The sequence below is a fragment of the Phyllobates terribilis genome, unplaced genomic scaffold, assembly GCF_046119375.1.
Source record: "Phyllobates terribilis strain yellow unplaced genomic scaffold, ASM4611937v1 Scaffold_9__5_contigs__length_417890890, whole genome shotgun sequence".
In the NCBI taxonomy this organism is placed as follows: Eukaryota; Metazoa; Chordata; class Amphibia; order Anura; family Dendrobatidae; genus Phyllobates; species Phyllobates terribilis.
In genome coordinates, this window is record NW_027362769.1 from 83,916,135 (window position 1) to 83,923,697 (window position 7,563).

The 7,563-nt window shown below is 39.2% G+C and overlaps 1 long non-coding RNA gene across 1 annotated transcript; it reads right to left on the minus strand.

Annotated features, from left to right (window-relative positions):
- Window positions 1–837: 837 nt before the first annotated feature.
- On the minus strand, window positions 838–1,545 carry LOC141160836 (uncharacterized). Its single transcript, XR_012250537.1, has 3 exons — window positions 1,436–1,545; window positions 1,279–1,332; window positions 838–933 (listed from the first exon to the last, which is right to left on the minus strand). It is a non-coding gene; the product is annotated as an uncharacterized lncRNA (long non-coding RNA).
- Between the last annotated feature and the right edge of the window lie 6,018 nt (window positions 1,546–7,563).

A 7,563-nucleotide genomic window follows, 5' to 3' on the forward strand; every position in this document is an offset into this window, starting at 1 on the left:
ATTGTTAGTGCCGTACAGCAAAGTCTTTTTGCTTATTTCCTCACTTAGGTGGATAGCAGAGTATGTTTATGTATTTATAAGCCTCCATTCACCCAACAGTGGCCACAAAAATTGTCTTTTTCTGGTCATATATATTTTATTTCTATTTTTAGGGTAAACTGGTAGTGTTGGTGACTAAATTATCTTATATGAAGGCATTCTGTTAAACACATATACCATGCAGTATACTTTTGTTTTCACATTCTTTGATTCTCTCTCACTGTATAAAATGGCATACTGTCACAGGTATACATTTGGAAAGCCCCGAACATGAAGGCCTCAAACACAGTGTGAATGTACCCTTAGTGAGATTTATCATGAGAGGGTTTTTTTAAACCAGTTTTAATAAAGGCTGCATTGTCGTTACTTGCATCAAATTTATGAAAATGTTGCATGATGTTTGATTAATTTGATGCATTTTTGAATATAACACAACTGTCTATAGATATTTTTCCAATTTTTATCCTTTTCCTTAGATGGTGTGAGAATTTCCACTCGTTTGCATCTGTTTAAAGCATTACAATTCATAAATCTGGCTTAGACCAATCTGTCTTACTAACCATGTCGTTTTTCCAGACACATTCCAAAATCTGCAAAAGTAGCATAGAATCCCCAAAAGTCTAAAATTTTTGGTCAAAACCAATTTGCTACAAAATTTATATGAATATTTGACGGAAGAACACTGAAACAAAAGTTGTGATAAACTGCAGCCCCCTACAAAAAAATCCATTTATAATGAAAACTGAGTGTTCCTTATTCTAAGCATCTAACATTATAATGTAAAAAATCATGACTTACCCACACGTGGCCTCCACGGTCTTCTCTCCCTCGTGTCTCCATTTCTGATGTTTTCATCTACTACCTCCTCCACCGCATCCCACATTATTCTATAATCTGCAGCAGAAGAGCAATGTGATCACATATGATGACACAATAAAATATTACACTGTAAGAGCAAGCAGGATCATTGGTGGAACAAATGTCAAATTACCAGCAGCTGATAATATATATATTATATTGTATCAATTTTCTAATATTTTATAAAAGTAAGAACACCACACTCTACAGAACTACACGAAGCCAAAAAGAACCTTAATGGACACCAAACTGCTCAATGTGACCTGTTATTGATAGTTTAGGTATGTATGAAAAGGGTTGAAGAGAAGCCATGACACGTGAATAGAGCCAATCATCATTTTATTTGAAATCCACCGTTTGTCCACATAAATGATGACTTACCTCCTCGTCCATCCTCCGCTCTTTGCTGCACTTCACCCTGCCAGTTGTTAAACCCTGCAGAGAAATGACAAATCAATCATAGGTGAATGTACATAAGGAGGTGAAAATGGTTTTCATTATATAGTCAGACTTCAGGTGAGGATCTGCTAAAAATCACCTGATGTCAGTGTATCGTTCACATAAGACTCCATTATATATAATAAAGCTGTTATTTTCTCCAGTGTGTATGTAATATGTGATGTGAATTGATTGCTGTACTGCAGATATCATCCTGTACATTTGTAGCTGCTCCTGTGATTATCCCGCTGTCCCTGCTTGTAAAAGGAGCATTTCCAAGCATCAGAGATTACTTATAGATTTTCCTCATATATTTTATTTTATTGTCATTAAAAGTCATCAGTAAAATATTTTGGGAGTAGATGTCATCCCCAGCAACTAATGATCATCCTCCATATTCTGATGACACCACAAAGCTCTAGAATGTAGAATTCTGGAATATTTTATAACATTGTCCCAATTTTCTTTTCCTGTTTTACTGCCTGTAGATTTGCAGAATAGTGAAATGTTCATGTAATTTTATTTTTGAAGATTTGTGTGTTTCTATATTATGATTATTCACTACTTCCTGATGGATTTTACATGCCACATCCTATTGTGTTTTTCTGTAGGAAAGAATTCTGGGGAAACACAGAACTAAATGCAAGATTTAGACTAAAATTCTCTAGTTGGGGTGTTTCTTTTTGGAATAATTGCCTAATTTCTGAATGTAAAATACCTGTGTAAACCCAGACTGATGGAGTAGATGTTTTCCTTTAAGATATTTCATCTACTGCAATAAATGTGAGTGAATATCTGTGTAATAAAAGCAGGGTCACTACCACAAGTGACCCCCATATAGTGACACTGCCGCAGCTTGATATTTTACGTTCAGCGCTCCACTGATTTTATAATGAACTATAACAGTTATAAAGAAATTGGTCACCATTGCAATGAATACTATACTCCCTGCTTCTATAGTGCCCATCTGCAGGGATCTATAGGATGATGAGAGTTTTTAATAGGATACAAGTCTCATACATACATCCAGGCTCCAAAGGTCACACTTTGGCAGCGGGGTCTATGTGGGGTCCATAGGCTTCTCTGCCAAATAGTCATCAGTATTATAAATAGCACATCCTAAGTAAAGACTCTGTTACAAATGTTGCTTTGAGGTCCAAGAAGACCAAGTCATACATATGATATCTATTCATCTAGATTTTTTTTCCCACTTACCGTTATCCCCAGCTCCTCCAATGTGATCAATATGACCCCAATGAAAATTATTTTCCATTTCACAGTCTCCGTGTAAACCAATACTGGTTGAAGAGTATCTGTGCGGATACATTTTATAGACACTTACAACATCACAATGGTCTGGAATGCTGACCTGTGGACAGTTGTCATAATGCCCTAATTTACATAGTATAACCAATGTATATCCTATTTCCATGTCAAGTGAACCAATAAATATTATCACTATAGGTTTAATTCTTTTGAGAATTTGTTCTTTGGTAATACTCTGTTAGATGCAAAATGTGAAGAAAAAAATTTGAATTTTCAGTTTTTTTATTTATTTATTTTAATTAATTTTCAAAGTTGTGAAAAAAGGCAAATTTCTATGTTGCATGCCTTTACGTTTCTCCTCGTAACTCAGGCAAGAAACAAGATGGAGAAATGGGGAAAACGTCATTCAACTCAGAACAGTACAGGCTTTCAACAGATATGTCACAAGATTATCTTTGTCAATATTTTATCCATGCGGAATCAAACACAAAATTTCAAAAAGCATTTCTGAAAAAACATTATTAAATTTGCAAAAAAAAAATCACGTGGCTCCTATGCTCCTAGCCACGTCTGTACCAAAAATCAAGCTGGGCTCTCAATGGGATCATACGTAAAAACAAAAAAAAAAAAACTACATAAACTGTCAATTTGAAAACCTTGAATTCAGGATCTGTTCAACCTGTGGTCTAAAAGTGTAGGGTCTATGTTTTCAAAATAAAAAACTTTTTTTTTCTTTTTTGATATTGGGAGGGTGGAGGGATGCTTCAGCTACTTCTTCACACGACGATCTGCTGACTGGACAGTGAGATGAGCTTTAGGCTAAGTGCCCACGATGCAGATTGCAAGCAGAAATTTCCTGAGCGTTTTTTCCTCTCCCTGGCAGAAAAAAAGAATGTAAAATCTGATGCGTTTCTTCTGCCAGGGAGAAGCGTTTTTTTAAGCATTTTTATATGCGTTTATGCATGCGTTTTTTCAAGCGCTTTTCCAAGAGATTTTGAGCATCACTTTGAAAAAGAATTGACAAGTTAGTCACACAATATAAATCCATGCAACCGGCATGGACTTATATTGTGTGAGCAGAGAGTTCTGCTTGCAAATGCTGCATCCATAGTAAAAAAAAAAAAATGAAATCGTTAAAAAAAAAAAAAAAACCTTACACACACCTCTCTGGCGGCCCCCGGTCTCCTCCTGGCGACGATCCTTTTAATACGCATGAAATCTGCATCGTGGGCACACAGCCTTATAAACACTCAAATCTTTCTGCTCAAACTGCTCTCCACCAATCCAGTCACGTCTCCCAGATCTGTCCAGATTTCAGGCCAAATCTTAACACCCATACAATCTTTCAACTGGAGTGAGAAATGATTAGGATGAGACTGTACTTAGAAAATAACACTAAACAATATGGTCCCAAGGAGAGCCCAACTTGAATCCTTGTACAAATGTAACCAAGAACTCCAGTAACACACATGCCTTTTTCAAAATTTTATAACATTTTTTTTTAAACTGAACATCAAAATTTTGAATTTGACTCCTCAAAACAAAATATCAACAATCTTGTGACAGATCAAATTAAAGCCTGAACTGTTCTAAACAAAACGGTGCCTCTCCTATCTCTGTCATTTTATCTTAAATGTAACATCATACAAGCCCAAACTTCAGACTTTTTCAAAAAGATTTGGATCACTTGACATTGAATGACCCAGAAATGGAATATAAACATGGCATTTCTTTTGTCAGGTTATTTAGATGATAAATTGGAGCCTCTTCGGATTACTAGGCCCCACAACGTCATTACTTTGCAGTACATTGGCATGCATATTGGCTACTCAAATCTAATAGTAGCCAATATATAGTCATGTGAAAAGTAATAACACCCCATATAAAATAATTTATTACATACAGCACGTAGATATCAATATTTAATTTTCATTCAACATTATATAGACATAAAGGACAGTAATAAGAGCATACAGATGAATATGTAAGCAGAGCACCAGATAGAGCGCCCCCCACAGGACGCCCTGAAGCACGAGCATATTATCTCCAAACTGAAAGTAAAGATTACACAAGAACCACAGGGGATTTCATCAACCAAGGTATTATATTATTCAGTGTAATGTCGCCCACCTGACAGTGTATGTAGTTACCTGAGCACAATCCTGCTGACAGGTGCGCTTTAAGTACCTCTGGGTTCAAGGTGCTCACCCCACATCTAGATACATTCCTTTAGGGTTCTTGTTTCCAAAATTCAGTCACTTGTAAGGGGTTTCCACTACGTAGGCACATGAAGGGCTCTGCAAACGCGACATGGCGCAGGCTATCTATTCCAGACAATTTTGTACTCCAAAAGTCAAATGGCGCAACTTCCCTTCTGACCCAAACAGTGGTTTTCCACCACATTTGGGGCTGAAGCAACATTTTTGGTAAAAATATATTTATCTCATTTTCACGGCTTAATGTTATAAAATCCCGTGGAACACCTGTGGGTTCAAGGTGCTCACCACACCTCTATATAAGTTCCTTGAGGGGTGAAGTTTCCAAAATGGGGTCACTTGTGTGGGATTTCCACTGTTTAGACACATCAGGGGCTCTGTAAATAGTACTTTTCTCTTAATAATATTAGACCATGGCATCTGACAACCATAGCATTCCACAATACAAAATGTGTTCCATGTGGTAGACCTTTAATTTACTGGATGCCGCAACAGGCAATAGTACAGCAAACAAATCCAATGTACATCACTGAACCATCCAATAAATGGAGGCCAAATGATGCATTTAACACAGAGGTCTCAAGCACGCGGCCACGTGCGGCCCCTCCGGCTGCTTCTTGAGGCCCGCAGGCACAGACTCCGCAACGATCGCAGCTCTCTCCAGCAACCACCGACATCAGCGCTATAATGCAGTGTATTGCCGCGCAGAGACCGGCTCTCTGCACATGCGCATGGCAGTGACGTCATAGATGCTGCGCTGGGACGCAGATGGCAGCTGCTGGCCTCTGATAGGCCGGCGGCCGACACTGGTATTGCTGTGCAGAGAGCCGGTCTCTGCGCGGCAATACACTGCATTACAGCGCTGATGTCGGCGGCAGCTGGATGGGGCCGCGATCGTTACGGGGTCTGTGCCTGTGGGCCACAGGTGCAGAAAGGACGCCAAGGGAACGGAAGACAGGTGAGAATCTTTTTTTTTTTTTTTTTTGTCTGTCATGTGAAATACAGCACAGGGGACCTGTGCTCAGTATGGGGGGAGGCACTGTGGCAGTATGGGGGGACAGACGGACCCCGTGCGCAGTATGGGGGGGACGGACGGACCCCGTGCGCAGTATGGGGGGGACCTGGATGGGGGACCATGTCTGCAAGATAAGGACCAGGTCTGCAAGATAAGGACCAGGATGGGGGACCATGTCTGCAATATGGGGGACCATGTCTGCAATATGGGGGACCATGTCTGCAACATGGGGGACCTGGATGGGAGACCATGTCTGCAATATGGGGATCATGTCTGCAATATGGGGGACCTGGATGGGAGACCACATCTGCAATATGGGGGACCTGGATGGGAGACCACTTCTGCAATATGGGGGACCTGGATGGGAGACCACGTCTGCAATATGGGGGACCTGGATGGGAGACGTCTGCAGTATGGGGGACCTGGATGGGAGACCATGTCAGCAATATGGGGGACCTGGATCGGAGAACAAGTCTACGATATGAAGGACCTGGATGGGGGACCATGTCTGCAATATGAAGGACCTGGATGGGGGACCATGTCTGCAATATGAAGGACCTGGATGGGGGACCATGTCTGCAATATGAAGGACCTGGATGGTAGACCATGTCTGCAAGATGATGACCAGTTCAAAAGGTGTATAGAAAATAAAATGGCATCCATTAATATGTCACTTTGTCATGCAAATAATGCGCCCCTCCAAATTAAATGTTTTTCTGTGCGCGGCCCATATGCCCAGCTGAGTTTGAGACCCCTGATTTAACAGATGTGTTGTTAAATGGAAAAAAAGAGGAGTCCTAAAAAAAAAAAAAAAAAAAAGCCTAAAAAGTCATGAGTTTAAGATACTGCACAAATATATTAAATGCATTTTAGGCTTTAACCAGACATAGGGGGGGGGGGGGGGAGAGGTAGAATTTTCAAAAACAGTATATTTGTGTATAAACCTGAATTCGGAGTGACAATATGCAGTTCGTTATATATGAGGCGATTTTGCAGCCAATTTTATGTTTAAAGAGGTAAAATATGCTTGCCATGCGTCAATTACTTTCGATTTGGCCCTTGCAATTAAGAAACATGCATAGAGAGAGGCAGATTTTTCTTTTGCAGTAAATTTATTATAATACAATTAGAATTAAATATAATGGCAAACATGTAGCATCTCTGGCTACAAAACAAAAAGAAAAAAAGGCATTCACAATATTTGCTTACTTCTGATGGAAAAATAAAGGGAAAGAAAATATCAAAGTGAAGCGCCGGCTTTTAGAAAGTATCGGTTGCAGACTGGAATCACTGCTTTTTTGTCAGGAATCTCTGGGTAGTTTGAGGCCCTATTTTGCTGCCCTATTTTACAAGACAAAACAAAGCAAGGTAAAATCTTGTAAGTGAATGAGATCACTTAAAAATGTAAACCTTTATAGTAGTGTGAACATAGCATTAAAGGGGTATTCTGGTAAGAGGTTAGGTTTTCTTTTGACTTTATAGTTAAAGCCATATATCGATTGACGGCAATTCTGGTAAAGGTCTTAGTAGTCAGATCCCTAAGGAACTCGAAATCATCATCTCTATTGTGCATAGATAAAAGGGAACTAGATTAAGAAATGAACTATAAAGTTAGCAAATATAAAACCTAACATGTTTTAAATAGATCTATGATTTTACTGAGTAAACTATATTCCAAAAATACCCCAAACTATTCCTACCTGTAACTACAGCTAGGTCCAGAAATATCTG